Here is an 18,149-nt window from a genome sequence, read left to right on the forward strand (position 1 = left end):
TATGGCCCCCATGGGCCCCCATGGGCCCCCTTGGGCCCTGGAACCTTCAGGCGAAGGCCAGAAGGAAGCAGCCGGCCTGTACTTGCAGAGCTGAGGGGATGAGAGTTGAAACTGTACGTATTACGAATGGACTTGGCTTGGACTTGTACACCTGAGAACGATTCTACAAAATGTCTTCTAAATTTAAAAACCCCATGTTTCTACATGTCAGTCGTTCTCAAACATTTTCATATCATCAAGGACCCCCAAAAAATATATGTATAGGCCTAATTGTTCGCCGAACCCCATCTGAAAATATGGTGTTCGTGTTCCACAGAGTCTGATAGATTTGCGCCACATTTCCACGATTAAAAACAAAAAAATAGCAGCTCTACAAGCTCGCTATGAGCTTGCAGATCTGCTATTTTTTCAATAGCTAAAGTATAACATAATGCTTAAAACACCCACCGCCCTGAACGGGAGCTGTTTTTCAAAAGACTTGATCCAGGCTACTGAAACGTACTCCGGTTTACTGTATATATCTCTGAGGCCGTTACCAAGGTGTCTCTTTTTCCTTTATGTTCACGTTTCCATACCAACAACTGACCGGTATATGGAAAGGAGAGATAGCCACGACTCAATGAATGCACCGCAGAACACTTTCATTAGAACATTTATCAACCTGAAATTGGGCAATCCTCCTCGAACAAAAGAGGCCTTTCTTTCTTATGTACACGGCGTTTCACAGTTCGCTTCGAATTTCAGCTTGCTGTCAAATGTAGGTTTAAAGTGTCCAAATATTTGTAAGTGTTCACCAGGTCAACATGCTCACCATGCAGGGGACTGCAATACATACTGCAATATAGAAATACTCCGTTACAAGTGAAAGTCCGGAATTCAAAATGTACTTGAGTAAAAAGTACAAATGTATTGGTATCAAAATGTACTTTAAAGTACCGTATACCAAAAATAAAAGTTCTAATTGTGCAGAATGTCCGATTTTAAAGTTTAAAATGTATAATGATCTTTTGGAAAATAGCAGATCTACAAGCTGCCTCAACTCATACAATTCCAAGTGCTTGTTGAGGACCCTATAGATAATAAAAAATCACACCCGTGTGAAGTGAGGGGCGCTCTTATCAACTATCAGCTAGGATTATGATGATGTAAAACACATTTTGAGACCATTGTTAATGGCGTTTTTAAAACAAACATTGAACTAAAAACAAACATTAAATTCTCTTTATTGTTAATGGCGTTTTTAAAACAAACATTGAACTAAAAACAAACGTTAAATTATCTTTATTGTTAATGGCGTATTTAAAACAAACATTGAACTAAAAACAAACATTAAATTCTCTTTATTGTATAATGGCATATTTAAAACAAACATTGAACTAAAAACAAACATTAAATTCTCTTTATTGTATAATGGCGTTTTTAAAACAAACATTGAACTAAAAACAAACATTAAATCCTCTTTATTGTTAATGGCGTTTTTAAAACAAAACATTGAAGTAAAAACAAACATTAAATCCTCTTTATTGTTAATGGCGTTTTTAAAACAAACATTGAACCTGTATATAGGAGGGGTTAGCGCCCCTCAAAATACCTCATTGGCCACTGCAGTTCGTTGGAGCGATGTGTGTTGAAGCCAAGGGGGTGCATACTTAGTTTAGACTAGTCATTGTTAGACATGGGTTAAGGTTAGGTTTAGGTGTGCTGCCCTGTGGGAGGTTAGGGGTGCATACTTAGTTTAGACTATAGTCATTGGTTAGACATGGGTTGAGGTTAGGTTTAGGTGTGCTGCCCCGTGGGAGGTTAGGTTTAGGGTGAGGGTTTGAGATAGGTTGTAGTTGTAGGACTAATGACTGGTCTAACCAATGACTAGTCTAAACCAAAAACTGTCTAAACTAAGTACTGCACCCGTGTTGAAGGAGGGGTGGAACCATTTACACCGGGGGAGGAAGTATACGCCGGAAGTGTGGAAGCCAAGCCACGTTACGTCACGCTGCCACTCAAGTGATTACTCATGGCCAATCACAGCGCATCTTTTGAGTTTGGAAGCGCTCGTTGTAAATCGCTTAACGGTCCTGCATGCGTACCACCTGTTTCTAAATGTCACATAATGCAGGAGGCAGCAGGACGCTGCGTTATTCAATGATATGATATGATATGATATAGTACTTTATTGAATGAATGATATGATATGATATAGTACTTTATTGAATGAATGATATGGTATGATATAGTACTTTATTGTCAGTTCACACTGAAATTTGTCTTGCGACACAGCAGCCAAGTATGCAGAACATATACACAAAGAACAAGACATGCATAAAGACATGAAGACAAGAGCAATATCCACCGCTTAGATTACCCCGTGGCTACTACAACTCCTGATTAAGCCTCAAGGTCGACTGGTGGACAAAGGACCTCTTTAGTCTGACCTTATTGTATAGCTGGTACACCATATCTCCTTTCCTGAAGATAGCAACCTGTATTCTCCATATACAGATGATGATGATGATGATGATTGATTCTTCATTTAAGTGTCATGCTTCTGAAGAAGCCCAGCCCATATGGATTTACAGGACACTTTTTACAGTTTACATAAACGATTACAATAAACCGACATGACGGTTTGCAAACAATGATCACGTGAATACCAAACTGACACTCCAGATCCTTACGAGGCAGATTACATAATATACAACATGAAATAAAATACCATAAAATAAAATAAAATACACCATTAGCCTATTTGAAGAGCTTGTCTTCTACTCCAGGCTCTAGAAACAAACTGGGCTGTCTTAAATACTTCATAATTAAATAACCAGTCTAACTTCTGTCCATCATCTTCCCAGAATAGATCAGGATTTCTTTGTTGCATTGCCTCAAACAGCTAAATAAAAACATACAATAAAACATAAAATGAAATTAATTTTCCACATCAATTAGGTCACATACATTACATAATCTATTCTCTTCTGGCACCGCTGAAAACCACCCATACCTCAAAAGCCCAGAGGCAGGATACCAGTTCTGAGCTGGGCACACAATGACCTCTGGTTTCTGGTTACATACAACACATGTTTAGTATTAGAGGTGATAATTCAAGCTTTCTGTACACCTGCAATGTTGGCGAGTCTAACGCGGTTTAATACGATAAGATGGGACTTTTCTGTCACGTGCATATAGCCTCTATAGAGCGTCGCAGTCCCCTTTCAGAACGACGAGTGGCCCAGGAAATGATTCTCCATTCATTTTCTTCATAGGCTTTTCAAAAAGATATTTAAAGACGGTGGGTACTGTACAAAGCCAACTCGGATCGTGACAAATCATGACAATAATTACCATGTTTTGGGCCGATCAAATAATTAGTAAGAAGAAAAACAAATCAAATAGTGTTGTATCCTGCCTTTATTTTCTTCTTTCAAATTATTTGATCGGCACAAGATATTGTGTTTGTAGTCATGATTTCCGAGTTGCTTTGTCCGCGGCGTAACCTTCTTTAAATAAATACTTTTTGAAAAGCCTATATATGGAGAAAATGAATGGAGAATAATTTCCTGGGACACTCGTCGTTCTGAAAGGGGGCGGGCCTGCGACGCTCTATATGATTATTGTGGGGGGGTTGGGAACCCCCCGTGGTCTAGAAGAGACTAGAGAGGGTTTAAGTGGTCTAATAATAAGTCAGAGTGGCAGAGTGAAGTATCGCTTCATCTGGACACTGAGAGAAGCTGTGAGTGTGTGCATTGTGTGTGTTGAGCTGCAGGGACACTAGCACACTGGACCTTTGTATGAGGGGACGACCGTCCCTCACCGTCCTCTCTGAGGGGACGAGAGGGACAGACCGTCCCTCACCCTCCTCTCTGTGTGAGGGGACGAGGGGGACAGGCCCAGGAGAGACCGTCACCCTCCTCTCTGTTTGAGGGGACGAGGGGGACAAGGGCTTGGCTTGTCTCCCAGGAGGGACCCTCCCTCATCTCACCCTCTTCTCTGCTGCTGCTGCTGCTGCTGCTGCAAAGATTCTAGAATACTGCCTGACATAACAGTGAAACAGTATCATTTGACACTACAAATACAGTATGTGAATGAAACGGTATCAGTTGACACTACAAATACAGTATGTGAATGAAACGGTATCAGTTGACACTACAAATACAGTAAAGCCACTGCACTGAACAGTATCAGTTGACGCTACAAATACAGTAACATCGCTGAACAAAGAGGCACACAGGCCTTCCCTTCCGGGAGGGATTTAACCGACTTGACTCCTTTTTTTCTGGACAATTAGTTACTATACACAATGAATGAAGAGACCTGATCCGGTGAGCGATAGACCCGATCTGTGTGTGTGTGTGTGTGTGTGTGTGTGTGTGTGTGTGTGTGTGTGTGTGTGTGTGTGTGTGTGTGTGTGTGTGTGTGTGTGTGTGTGTGTGTGTGTGTGTGTGTGTGTGTGTGTGTGTGTGTGTGTGTGTGTGTGTGTGTGGGGGGGGGTGGGGGGGTGGGGGTGGTATAGCAGACGATGTGACAGCAGATTTAGGGCACCGGGCCAGAGGAAGAGGAAAAGTCAGCCTGGAGGAGAAAATGGGCAGGATATCAGGATGAGTTCACTTCTACAGCTCTCACTGTGCAATGTCCGGGTGTGTGCGCACGGGCGTGTATACGTGTGTGTGTGTGTGTGTGTGTAGTGAACCCTGCAGGGTGGAGGGTGTCGTAAGCTATTATGTGTGTATATGTGTGCACAGCTAGGCGTTTCCATTTGAGTGAAATGGTGTGTGTGTGTGTGTGTGTGTGTGTGTGTGTGTGTGGATATATGTGCGTGCGTGCGCACACACAGTAAAGTGGGTCATATGCACAACATGCTCACATCATGGATGGCACACAGCGAGCGTTGACTCACGACGTCATGCACGCTGAGACAAACACAGCGCCCGTTGCCCCGGCAACCCCGGCCGTCTCAGCTCACTTGTGAAACCTCATCTTTGCATTCGTCATGATTTGCATTTTGCATCCTTTTTCCGTCCAACCTTTTATGTCCAACGGACACAGAAAACACCTCACACACATTTACATTTTCATTTACAAATTTAGCCCATGCATTAGCAGACACTCTACAGTGTGTGTAGAGAGTGTCTGCTAATGCATGGCTAAATGTGTAAATAGTGTAGAGTCTACATTACAGTAAGGACAACACGAGGTATACATAAAATGTATGTACTAATCTAGGATCATAGGCAAGCCAAGAACCTACGTCAGTCTAAACGGTATGTTAAAATCACACCCGTGTGAACTGAGTGGTGCAACTCCCCCCCCTTCCCCTCCCCCACCTCTCTCTCTCTCTCTCTCTCTCTCTCTCTCTCATATTAGCAGGCAACAGTGCAGCACTATCCCTCTCTCTGTTTCTGGCACAACAGCGCCCCTACTGGTACTCATAGTCATACTACTGGTGCTCATTAACGTCACACGGACACATAGGTGAACACATGTAGTAGGTGAACACGGACATTGCTGTTCCTTGGAGTGGTTGCACTACTCAAAAACAACCTGTAATTGAAACTATACACACTATATTGGGTACCGGGTCTCCAAAACAATCTTGCATCTTGGAAACTTTGGAGTTTGGACACTTTTAAAAAGCACACTCAAAACACACCTGTTCTCTGATCGGGCCTTTCAACCATTTTAGACCTGAGGCAGATTCTAAAAAATAGAGAGAGAGAGAGAGAGAGAGAGAGAGAGAGATTGAAGGCATGTCTAGGCATATATAGAGATGTAAATATGCATGGCTGTGACAGTGTAGCCTACCGTATGTGCACGTGACCGCACGTGCACATGCATGCATAATGTTTGTGTGTAATAATTGGACTCCATGACACCTGTCGTTCAAGTCTTCGTGTCAGGTGATGTGAGCTGGTGCTGTGTGTGTGTGTGCGCGCGCGTGTGTGTGTTTGCATGCGTGTGCGACGTGCGTGCATGTGTTCTGTACAGCATGTACCTAACATACTGTAGGTACATGACTCAGAGACCATAACCGGTCTCTGAGTCATAATATAATAATAATAATAATATCGGTTCCTTCATGTTGTGTTGATGATGGCAGGCCGTAAAATCTGCTATAAGCAATAATATTTCCTTTTTTTTTGGTATTCAGACAGCCAGCAATGGGTAGAACGCTCCCAAAACAAATGTATAGTCTCTCTGACACATCTAGGGGCCGCAATCTGCATTCAAAGATGTTCCTAGAAGCTTTGTCATTGTTCGGAAAAAGAAAAAAAAAACAGGTCGCAATGACTAACCAATCAGGAAGCAGACAGGCAAATCGACCAATGACAAAGGTTCTAGGAAAATATTTGAATGCAGATTGTGGCCCCTATAGGTGTGTCACAGAGACTATACATTTGTCAAAAAAATTAATAAAAATAAAAATAAATAAAAATAAAAGGTCATTAGAATTTTGACATATTATTGCTAATAGCAGCTTTAAAACTTCCTGTACTGTACTAAACACACTCCACACCTTATCAACACTGACCATATGGTTGTCCTTATATTTGGGGGCATATGATATAATAGGCAGACAAGGCAAGGCCAGTTAGGAACACTGTTTTAACAAGATGTGTGCTCTGGCGTGCATGTGTGCATGTGTGCATACGTGCGTGGCTATATGTGTATACTGAATTTCGCACATAATGCGAGTGGGCTTAGTAGTTACCAGTGTGTATACATTATGTCATCAAGCAGGTTAGATCACATTATAGTTTAGTGCATGCATCGCATTATATACAGAGAGAAGCTCTGGTCCATTACTCTAATGCCTCTGCATGATAGAGCTATGCTACTCTCCAGTCTCGAGTTCCTGCGCTCGCATGAAATGCAGGCCAGCCTCTCGACTGTAGTGAAAATAAAAATAACCTCTTCACTATTACTCACCACCAATAGGCTACAAAGACGGTGTTGGTCATTAGAAAGACTACTTTCCCTATAGCGGACGCACTCTGACGGGTCCATTTGGTTCCATTTGTACACTCTCAGAGTTAAATTAACATTGATTTGACAATACAAATTGGGGTCTCGGAGATATAAATGCCATTAAATGGGCGGTCCGTAGACTATAATGCATGTCAAACTGTGGGTCCATGAAATTAAACGGGTTGAGAATCACTGCTAGAGCCGTACAAATCTTCTCTTATGGGGGGGGGGTCCCTGGCATATCTTTTCAAATGGGGGGTCCGCGGGGCTAATGAGTGCCAATTTGGGGGTCCTTGGCATGGAAAAGTTTGGGAACCACTGGCCTAATGGAGAGTGGAAAAAGTGGAGGCTGGCGTTTGAAAATGGAGAGACGTATATATGTATATATGGAAACAGAAAGTCAGAGAGAGGTATGAAGATGGAGGCGAGACGAGTGAGATGGAGACGTGGGGAGGAGGGGGGGGTGGCGGGTGGCGGGGGGCCGCGGGCGGGAGGGGTGGGAGGGAGGAGGAGGGGGGGGGGTTGTTGTTTTGATTCTATAGCAGCCGACACGGTCACTGACTGATAGTGACGCAGGATCACAAGGCCAGAGACTATACCAGGAAAAGGAGGGTGCGTGCGTGTACATGTATGTGTGCGTGTGCGTGTGCGTGTATGTGTGCGTGTGCGTGTGCGTGTACGTGTGCATGTGTGTGTGCATTGAATTAATGCAATGAGAGAAACTGGAAAGAGGGGGTATAGATTATACTAGTATATGCCTGACATCACATAATCCCATGAAGTAAAGTACTGCACATTTACTCAAGTATACTGTAAGTGCAATTTTTAGGTACTTACTTTAGTATTATCTTTTTTTTGTAGTATAGTAGTATAGTAGTACTTCATACTTCTACTCCACTACATCTCGGAGGCAAATGTTTTTACTCTGAAATATGTGAAAAGGGTTAAGAATTACTCTGTTGCACGCCACGTCTCACGCGCACTCCGATCTACAAGCCCACGGCAGCTCTCCAGCGCCACACGCTGTGGTCTTATGAAGCTGTTATTTGTGGGTTCGTGCATGCCTTTAAACCAGGCTCCACCGTGGAATGTTGTTGAGGGGTCAAACACTGGTGAATCAGTGGTAAAAGTACTCAAATTCTTTACTTAAGTAAAAGTATCAATACTGCAATGTATACTGTAGAAATACTCTGTTGCAAGTAAATGCCCAGATAATCAAAATGTAGTTGAGATGAGTAGAAATTAAAGTATATTGCCATATATACCCATTTAGACCTGAGGTCGATTTAAAAAAAAAAAGGCTTCTAAATCCTGAGTTTTCAGAAAAACCCATGTCACAACGTGTTAATGTAGATTGGCTATAGTTGAACTATTCAAAAATGTTTTAGGGAGTTTAGGGATAAGGGGTTTAGTGGTGACGAAAATGGAGCCCATGTTGTTGTTGTTGCAAAGTAACTAATGACGGAAATTTCTAATAATTGTATAGTGGAGTGAAAGTACAATATTTGCCTCTGAGATGTAGCAAAAGTAAAAGTGAAACTATAGGAAGAATGGAATAAATGTACCTCGAGATTGCACTGAAGTACAGTTGATTGCACTAAATGAAACTATATGATGACTAAAACTATGTATTGACAATTTCGTCAACAAATAAAAACTAGACTAAAGGGATTCTAGATCGGTGTAAAATCAGCCATTACGACAGCATCAAGACCCGACAAAATACATTTTAGTCGACTAAATCAACTATACATTTAGTCGACTAAAATCTTATGACATTTAGTCGACTAAAACTAGACTTGACACTAAAACATTCCAGCTGACTAAAATGTGACTAAAACTAAATGAAAACTATTCAAGAGACTATCCGACTATATGACTAAAATAAAAATGTGCTGCCAAAAGCAACACTGCACAGTACTGTACTCAAGTATATGTACTTAGTTACTTTCCACCACTGAATGGGGAGGGGGATGGGCCGGGGGGGAAGCATGTGCAGCCAATCAGATACAGTTATAGTAGCAGATCAACCACACAAGGTTCTTTGATGTGAGGACGACGAGGAAGAGGAGGAGAGGGTCTTCATCGCATCCAGTCACAAGGCTGTTTGATGTGTTCTTCACAAGACCCTCATCCCCCTCTCTGAAACATCACCGACAGACAGTGGAGTTAGTGTATAGTTGGTGAGGAGGGGGTCAACCAGGCCAATGGAAACACACACACTGAAGAAGAGACTATCTGTACAGGCCAAATGAGCACTATTGGCTATTGAACAACAAGAGGAAAGAAAACCTCTTGGGGAAAAAAGGGAATAATTTGGAATATATATATTTTTTTTAAAGGGAAAAGGTTTCCTGGATGGTGTCTAACACAGGAATGCTATGAGTGTCACATGGGTGGACCGCCTCGGAAATGTGGACCCTCTGCGCCGGAATGGGGGGCCTTCTCCCCACGGGTCACAGACAAGGTCAGGGGGGGGAGAGAGAGAGAGAGGGAGAGAGGATGGATGGGTTGCTTCAGGTACACACGCGGCCGGAACAACTTAATCTGTGGACATCTGACGTCTTTCCCAAGCATTACATTACATTTCAAAGAAAAAACAAGGAACGTATATAGCCATGTCAGTGATGTCACACAGGAGACGTTTCTGGCCTGCAGACCGCTAGTGGCCTTGAGGGAGTATAAACCTTTATGAGATCAGAGAGATACTGAGGTGACTTAAAGTGATTAAAAGACAAACAATAAAGTCTTAAAATCAATTGTGAAGCGAGTACATGGGAGCCACTCCGAGCCAGTGAGTATACTATGGGAGCCAGCGAGGTGCTCAGGGCCATAGAGTAGCTGTCATGAGGTCACTGCCTGCAGGTTCCAGTTAGGAGACGTACTGTGCGTGCCGCAGCAGCATCTGTAAACAAAACCATCAATTGAATTCTGCGCAGAGTTTCAGAGGAAAACACATCACGCCATGATTCTGCTGGAACATGACACTCGGTTCCCAAAGAGCTCAGCTCACCTGGTTTAGCTTTATGCTGCCCTCCAGGCCTGTTCCGAGAGAGGAGGGTGTGTGTAAATACTCAGAAAACCACAATAAGGAGAGAGAGAGAGATAAAGAGATCCTTAAAGGACACTATAGGACAGTGTCACCCGATTCGACTGTTATCAATAGACAAGGCTGCAGTGATCACTTAGGATCAGTACGATTGTTTTGAACGGTTTGGTTTGAGCTGAAATTTCATCCGAAACGTTAAACCGGGAAGCGATGAGGTGCAGACGGGGTCATTCCCATCGGGCCTGCTTCCCATGGGATCATATCACATTCATATTGCTTTATGTGCCTTTTGGAACGTGAGACGGGTATACTGTATTGTACATTAAATGTACAATACACTATATATATACCCGTATCACGTTCCAAAGGCACATAAAGCAACATGTGTTGGCTTTATGTGCAACATGTGTACAGTACAGTACAAACACAGTGTTTGTACTGTACTGTGTGGCCCCCATGCCGGCCCTCCCTGTTGTTTATCTGTCACGATCACAATCATCTTTGTTGTCACATCACACACACACACACACACACACACACACACACACACACACAAACACACTGTACATGATATGCTATCACGTACATGAAGGTGTCATTTCTGTTTCTCTGTCTCTAGCGAGTAATGCACTTGTATGGTAATAATGGGAAATGGTGCATTTATATAGAGCGTCGTATAGTCCCGCCCCCTCGAGAGACCCGGAAAATAATCCCCCGTTCATTTTCCTCATAGACTTTTCTAAAAGTATTTATTTAAAGACGTTTACGCCGCGGACAAAGCCAACTCTTGTCGTGACAAATCATGACAATAATAAACACAATGTTTTGGGGCCAAACAAATAATTAGAAGAAAAAAGCGGCAGGTTACAACACTTTTTTGTTGTTGTTTATCTTCTTTGTAATTATTTGTTTGCTCCAAAATATTGTGTTTGTTGTCATGATTTCTTTGTCACGTTGGCTTCGTACGACGCGTAAAAGGTATTTAAATAGATACTTTTTTGTAAATGTCTATGGGAAAAATGCATTGGGAATTATTTCCTGGGCCTGGCGTCGTCATGAAAGAGGACGGGACTGTGACGCTCTATAGCGCTTCACGTTACTCACGTATAGGTTGTGCATTACATTACGGACCTGAAGAAGACCTGTTGTGGGTCGAAACGTTGTACTTTTCAAACAAGCGTACTCTGGGAGCCGCTGTATAACAGTGTGCGGACCTCCTTCCTCTAGTCCTGTATACGTACTGTATGTTTAGCTTCAGCACCCGCAGAATATTTTATAGATCTACCCCATGAGCCACTGTACAGTATGTCTCTCTGTCTCCATTATGCCTACTGTACATTAACCCTTTTAGACAGCCTTCTGGGGCCCAATGTAAGGTATGTTTACTTGGTCATACAATGGCATTGTGAGAAAGTGTTGTTATTCTTTGGTTATTTACTGCATTATCTAACCATAATATTATGATCTAACCTTCCTTTTTCTTATATTATAATAGCCTATACCGATATGATTATTCAGTTGGAGCCGAGATGCCTCTGCTATTGTTTTGGTACAGCCTGTCGTGTTGTGGTTCATCAGCGTGTCCTTGTAGCAGACATACAACTATGGTCTGAGTGCTGCAGTGCTCGTTGGCATGCAGAACCACATTTATTCTCTCCATGATATCATGTACATTAAAACCGTTTCAGTTCATAGGACGCACCTGTACGTCATAAGGATTAGAACCGAGATTTACATTGGACGTACCTGTACATCCTAGCGCACCCTCAAAGATACGGGGCGAGATAAGAATATTCCGTATTTTTCCTTTCTTTTTTTTTTGGCATTTCGCTTTTCGCTTGCCGTATGCTAACGCTCTGTGCAATTTTTAGCTTGTCATTGACTCCCATGTTAGCGCGGCGGAAAGAATGACTCGTATCTCCTAATCCAGGGCGCTCTCCGCGTGGTGTTGAATGGATCGATATGCTGGCGCTGCGTTTCTGCTCCTCATCCGTCTCTCCCGCAAAATATGAACGCTTTTTGGAGCGTAAAAAAATAAATTAAGATGATCGGGGATGTGAGGTCACTTTGTAAAGACAACTTTTTTAAGAAAGTGTTTCCGGTTCATGGCTTTCAGAGTAAAAGCGATCAGACAACTCTGGCACCCCGGAGCTTCTATTTTGATGCACTTCCGGCACTGATTGTGTTTTAAAGGTGCGTTCAAACCATTTGCCCAGACCTCTATGTCTTGCCAAATGGTTTGTATAGCAGCCTATATTGTTTTTTCCCACCGTTGCCGTTGAGTCAGGATAGATGAATGAAACATTTCCGGGGGTTCCAATCCAACTTCCGGACAACATCAGTGCTGATTGGCTGTCAGAACGTGATGGGTGGTGGAGACTGGGGGGGCGCCGTTCGCATCGCCCTGTTCGCGCCGCGCCCGTTCGTGCAACTTCTCATCTTTGCGTCGACATTGCATTTAAAATGGCTTCTATAATCGCTCTAACTATATCCATGCAGGTCTGAACGCAGCTCTATGAGCATCATCTATAAGGCGTGTGACGCCGCCGCGCGCAACGAGGCATGAAGTAAGCTTGGCGCTCGTGGATCGGGCCCGGAATCCCCCAATCCCAGAATCCCAGAATCCCACTCCCTTTTCCTCTCTCTGTTGTCGTTGGACCAGGAAACGTTTGTGTGTCGTTTCCTGTCAGCCGTGCTTGGGTGACACGCATGCATGATGCGCGCACACATGCACACACACACACACACACACACACGCACACACACGCACACACACACACACCCCTTCCACTTCCCTCTCTGCCGTCTAGCTGCTGAGTTACATAAGGCTCCGAGTCCCGTGGGGTCAAAAGGTCACACCGCTGTTGTCAGGGGAAACGGAGAACAGAGGGGCGAGAGAGAGAGAGAGGGGGGGAGAGAGAGAGAGAGAGAGAGAGAGAGAGAGAGAGAGAGAGAATTTAATTGAGAGAGAGAGAGAGAGAGAGAGAGAGAGAGAGGGAACGAGACAGAGGCAGAGAGAGAGAGAGACGCCTCTGAGATGAAGAATATAGATTGGCTGCCTATACAGTACCCCAGTGATAAAGAAAGAAAGAAAGAAAGAAAGAGTGGGTTCTTTGCATTGTGTGTGTGTGTGTGTGTGTGTGTGTGTGTGTGTGTGTGTTAGCCCACCAAAGTGTGACCGAGGACCCGGCCCCCTCACAGTGCACGACCATGGACTGCTATCATATTATTACACCACTAGTACTAGTACTACACTATCATTATTATCCTACACTATTTCATTCATTATTATTGTTATTGCTACAGTACTACTTGTATTTCCCTGTCTATCTCCTTCCCTGTCTATCTCTCTTCTATTCTTTCTTCCTATGACCCCCTTATAGAGGTATAGAGACTGTTGTTGACTCGCATCAACTAAGAAAAGAGGCTGGTGTTTCTCCTTTATTTGCCGATGGGTTCTCAGATTGGGGGTAGAGAGCGTGGCCGGTAGAAGAGCCGGATGGGAACCGTGAGGTTCCTGGTTCAATCCCTGTGGGCTCCCCCAGAGTTGGTTTAGAACCGTGAGGTTCCTGGTTCAATCCCTGTGGGCTCCCCCAGAGTTGGTTTAGAACCGTGAGGTTCCTGGTTCAATCCCTGTGGGCTCCCCCAGAGTTGGTTTAGAACCGTGAGGTTCCTGGTTCAATCCCTGTGGGCTCCCCCAGAGTTGGTTTAGAACCGTGAGGTTCCTGGTTCAATCCCTGTGGGCTCCCCCAGAGTTGGTTTAGAACCGTGAGGTTCCTGGTTCAATCCCTGTGGGCTCCCCCAGAGTTGGTTTAGAACCGTGAGGTTCCTGGTTCAATCCCTGTGGGCTCCCCCAGAGTTAGTGTCGAAGTGTCCTTGAGCAAGACTCTGGCTGAACTGAACCCCTAATTGCTCCAGATGTGCAGGTTGGTGTATTACATGCGGTTTCCTCTGCCATCGGTGTGTGAATGTGTGCGTGAATGTAATGCACAATCTATGTATAAAGCGCCTTGGATAAAAAAACCGCTATATAAATACACCATTTACCATTTACTATTTTACCATGAAGTTGCCTGCATGCACAATATTCATTAAAGGGCTCGATTACAGCTGAGATAATGACAATATTTGTGAACTCTGTTGACGGTCTATTTGCTATGCCGTATATATTTTCACACAACGTAAAGAAGCACTCATATGTCCTGGATCATGCACGGTCAACTGGCATTAAGTGAATGCGGCCATCAGAATATTGATAATTATATTATTTCGTTCAGCTGTTTACAATTCCAAACATGCAAACATGACCCGCTTTAATTACTTCAGTCTGAATTAGTAGCTTAATGACTATAGTATTAAAAAAAAATGTATTTTTTTATGTCCAATGAATTTGTATTTATAGTTCATAAAGTTAACATAACTATGATTAACGGAATTACGAAAGGCATTTGAAATTACATCAAAATGTTAAGTTTCAGGATTCCAATTTAAAAGATAGAAGCGTCGCCACGCGACGCGGTTTGAGCTTGTATATCGGCGATTTTTGCTACGACAGTAATATGCACTGTGGCCCCTCTGGAGTGAGTGTGGAAATATAGTGGCCCTCTCCATCGTCAAAGTTGCCCACCCCTGTTCTGGATCATAATAATGTCTGGATGTCACATCCATAGCCTTCTACTGCTTCTACGACTCAGTAGAAGGCTATATGGACCAGAGCTAATACAGTTCCATGCAGGCTCCATAATTAGGCAGCTTCTATATATATACACTGTCCATCCATGGGAACATAATATCCAACCAAGCACTTACCCTGCATTAAAACGCACAGGGCTCCAAATGGTGATGAGTGCTATGCTATAGTCCACTGTATATCTACTGTATATCTACTGTATATCGTCTGTCGAGTGGAAACCTCATGTCCAAAACTGTTACATTTCAGGATTCAATTTTTAGCAAAAGTCGATCTATCCAATCCAATCCACTTCATTTATAACGCACATTTAAAACAACAGAGTTGAAACAAAGTGCTGTACACAAGTCTACAAGCTCGTAAGCTCATAGCCTAATGCTAAAATGGGTGGTTGGACTGCATGTGGAGATTATAACTGCGGTTCAATTTTCTAAAGGCTGAACGTTAACTCCGGACAGATGTCGCTCCACGTTGGCAGGGTGAGAAATACTGACGCTAAATGGCTGTTATTGTTGGGAATTTCCTTGGCACATGTGGCCCCCAACCTTCACTCAGTGTGGCCCGGGGGCCCCATGCGGCCCCCAACCTTCACTTAGTGTGGCCCGGGGGCCACATGCGGCCCCCAACCTTCACTTAGTGTGGCCCCCAACCTTCACTTAGTGTGGCCCAGGGGCCCCATGCGGCCCCCAACCTTCACTCAGTGTGGCCCGGGGGCCACATGCGGCCCCAACCTTCACTTAGTGTGGCCCCCAACCTTCACTTAGTGTGGCCCGGGGACCCCATGCGGCCCCCAACCTTCACTTAGTGTGGTTAATTATTTCAGTCTAAATTAGGAGAAAATCTTTTTTTTATCTATAATTCTTATCCCACGATTTTGTAACCCATTTTTCACCCCTGTGTCAATGATCTAATGTGATCCTGGGCTCTAAACACACCCTCCACCAACCTGGGGAGAGCAACGAAGTCATGCTTCCTTCATGTGTCCCAAGTGTCCAAGTTGCTCCTTTACACCTGACAGGGGGGAGTTTCCCTGGTTGGACGTAGCGTGTGGAAGGAACACGTTATTCCAACCAGTTCCTTTCCCCTCCATCAGGCGCCCTGGCTGGTCAGGGGAGGCAGTTTTGTGTGTGTGTGTACCCGATAGCCGGTCAGCAAGTGGATTCATGAATGTATAGAGTATACATTGTATACATGTATATAGACAATATTTTAGGCCAATAAAAAAAGACTATGCCAAATTTCCCTGCACTTTAAACAAAAGAAGCCTGTCGGCTGCCTGGACTGTATGCTTTTATGGGTATTTCCAGTAGTAGACGAACACAAGGGCTCGCAACTCCCTTTGTAACGTGCCAGGTAACTTGTATTCACGAACACGGCAGGCAGGACATCATTATGTGAGTTACGGCCCCGTTTAACAGTTTGGCTCAGCACCAAGACCGGAGGATGTGCGGTATATTATCTTATTGTTATTTCCATGCAGTTGTAGGCCATTTTTAACTGTGCTTTCCTCAAACTGTTAATACAATTTCTAATGGATCAATGATGATGACGATTGATGATTGTGTGATGCTGTAATATGAAGTACAGAGTTGATTTATGAAAAAACACCAACAGTTATAATATGGAGATATACTGTGAGAGGCTTCTGCCCGACAGCAACGATATATATATATATATATACATATAGTCGTGTGCATACTGTGAGTATGAATAGTTTATGGCCCAGCCAGGCTTTTGGCTCAGCCTCAGATGCAGACTGCAGCCCTCAGATGGATTACCTCTTCGAGCAACGACTCGATGCAACATGATCATTCTGTTTATCACATCGTGCTGTCGCCTCGTTTATTTACGACGACAACACAAACAAATTATGATTTGACCTACACTGTAACCACTTCCTCACTCACACCTTCGCATCTAGCATACAACATTGTTGGATGCTAGATGTAAACAAAGGGTAAGTGTCATGGCCGCCCCAATGCATTTCCAATGGAAGTCACATGGTTAGGACACAACATTTTTGTTGTACGGCTTTCGGCTGTGTTTCGACTGCATACAACGAAAATGTTGTGTCAAACCATATGACTCCCATTGGAAATGCATTGCGAGCTTGCATCAGTAAACAAGTCTCATGCATCAGCTATACATCAATCTGTGAAGGTGTGAGTGAATTCTACTGTATAAACAGAAAGAAAGACAAAATAGCGAAGATGCAGGCTCAGTGTGGGGACTGGGGAGGGAGTTGAGTCAACACGGTGCAGGTTGCTGCTGGCTGGCTGCGTGTGGGGACTGGGGAGGGAGTTGAGTCAACACATGCACTGCAGGTTGCTGCTGGCTGGCTGCAGTGTGGGGACTGGGGAGGGAGTTGACTCAACACAGTGTAGGTTGCTGCTGGCTGGCTGCAGTGTGGGGACTAGGGAGTTGAGTCAACACACTGCAGGACAGTGTAGGTTGCTGCTGGCTGGCTCCGTGTGGGGAGTCTGGGGACTTGGGAGGGAGTTCATGGCTCAACACACTGCAGGTTGCTGCTGGCTGGCTGCAGTGTGGGGACTGGGGAGGGAGTTGACTCAACACAGTGTAGGGTTGCTGCTGGCTGGCTGCAGTGTGAGGACTGGGGAGGGAGTTGACTCAACACAGTGTAGGTTGCTGCTGGCTGGCTGCAGTGTGGGGACTGGGGAGGGAGTTGAGTCAACACAGTGTAGGTTGCTGCTGGCTGGCTCCGTGTGGGGACTGGGGAGGGAGTTGGCTCAACACAGTGCAGGTTGCTGCTGGCTGGCTGCAGTGTGGGGACTGGGGAGGGAGTTGGCTCAACACAGTGTAGGTTGCTGCTGGCTGGCTGCAGTGTGGGGAGTGGAGTTGAGTCAACACAGTGCAGGTTGCTGCTGGCTGGCTGCCTCTCCACATCACGCAGCCATTCTGTCATCTATGAAAGTTGCAGTTTTCCACTTTGGGTTCCATTGTGTGTAGAACTCTATTATATATAGTTCTACACACAATGGAACCTAAAGTGGAAAACTGCAACTTTCATGGATGAAGTCATGAATTTGACTAAACCAGTGGCCAGTTGCCAATCTCTTTCCTTGGACTCCCTCTTCTTACACCGGACAAAAGCAGAGATCCTCAACATGCACACATTCACAGAATGTGAATAGGCTACACAGCACATTGACATAGTTAGTATAAGTAAAGGGGGAAATCAATTGCAATTGCTTAAAAGGCCTAATAACTCAATTGTACACAGACAGGTTATTATGCCATAAATATAAGATAATCCACCTGTGTCAACAACAATCAATGAGCAAAGCGCAGAGATATGCAAGAGGGAAACACACCTATGTCTGTGAATCATTTCCAGAAGGATATGTCATCATTCCATAGGTTTTATTATCCATAGGCATTATTATGGGTTCTCATCAGTCTCCTCCTTAAGCTCGCTCCCGAGTGCGCGCCCCC

Source organism: Protomyctophum bolini (assembly GCF_963924005.1).
Source record: "Protomyctophum bolini genome assembly, chromosome: 12".
Classification (NCBI taxonomy): Eukaryota; Metazoa; Chordata; class Actinopteri; order Myctophiformes; family Myctophidae; genus Protomyctophum; species Protomyctophum bolini.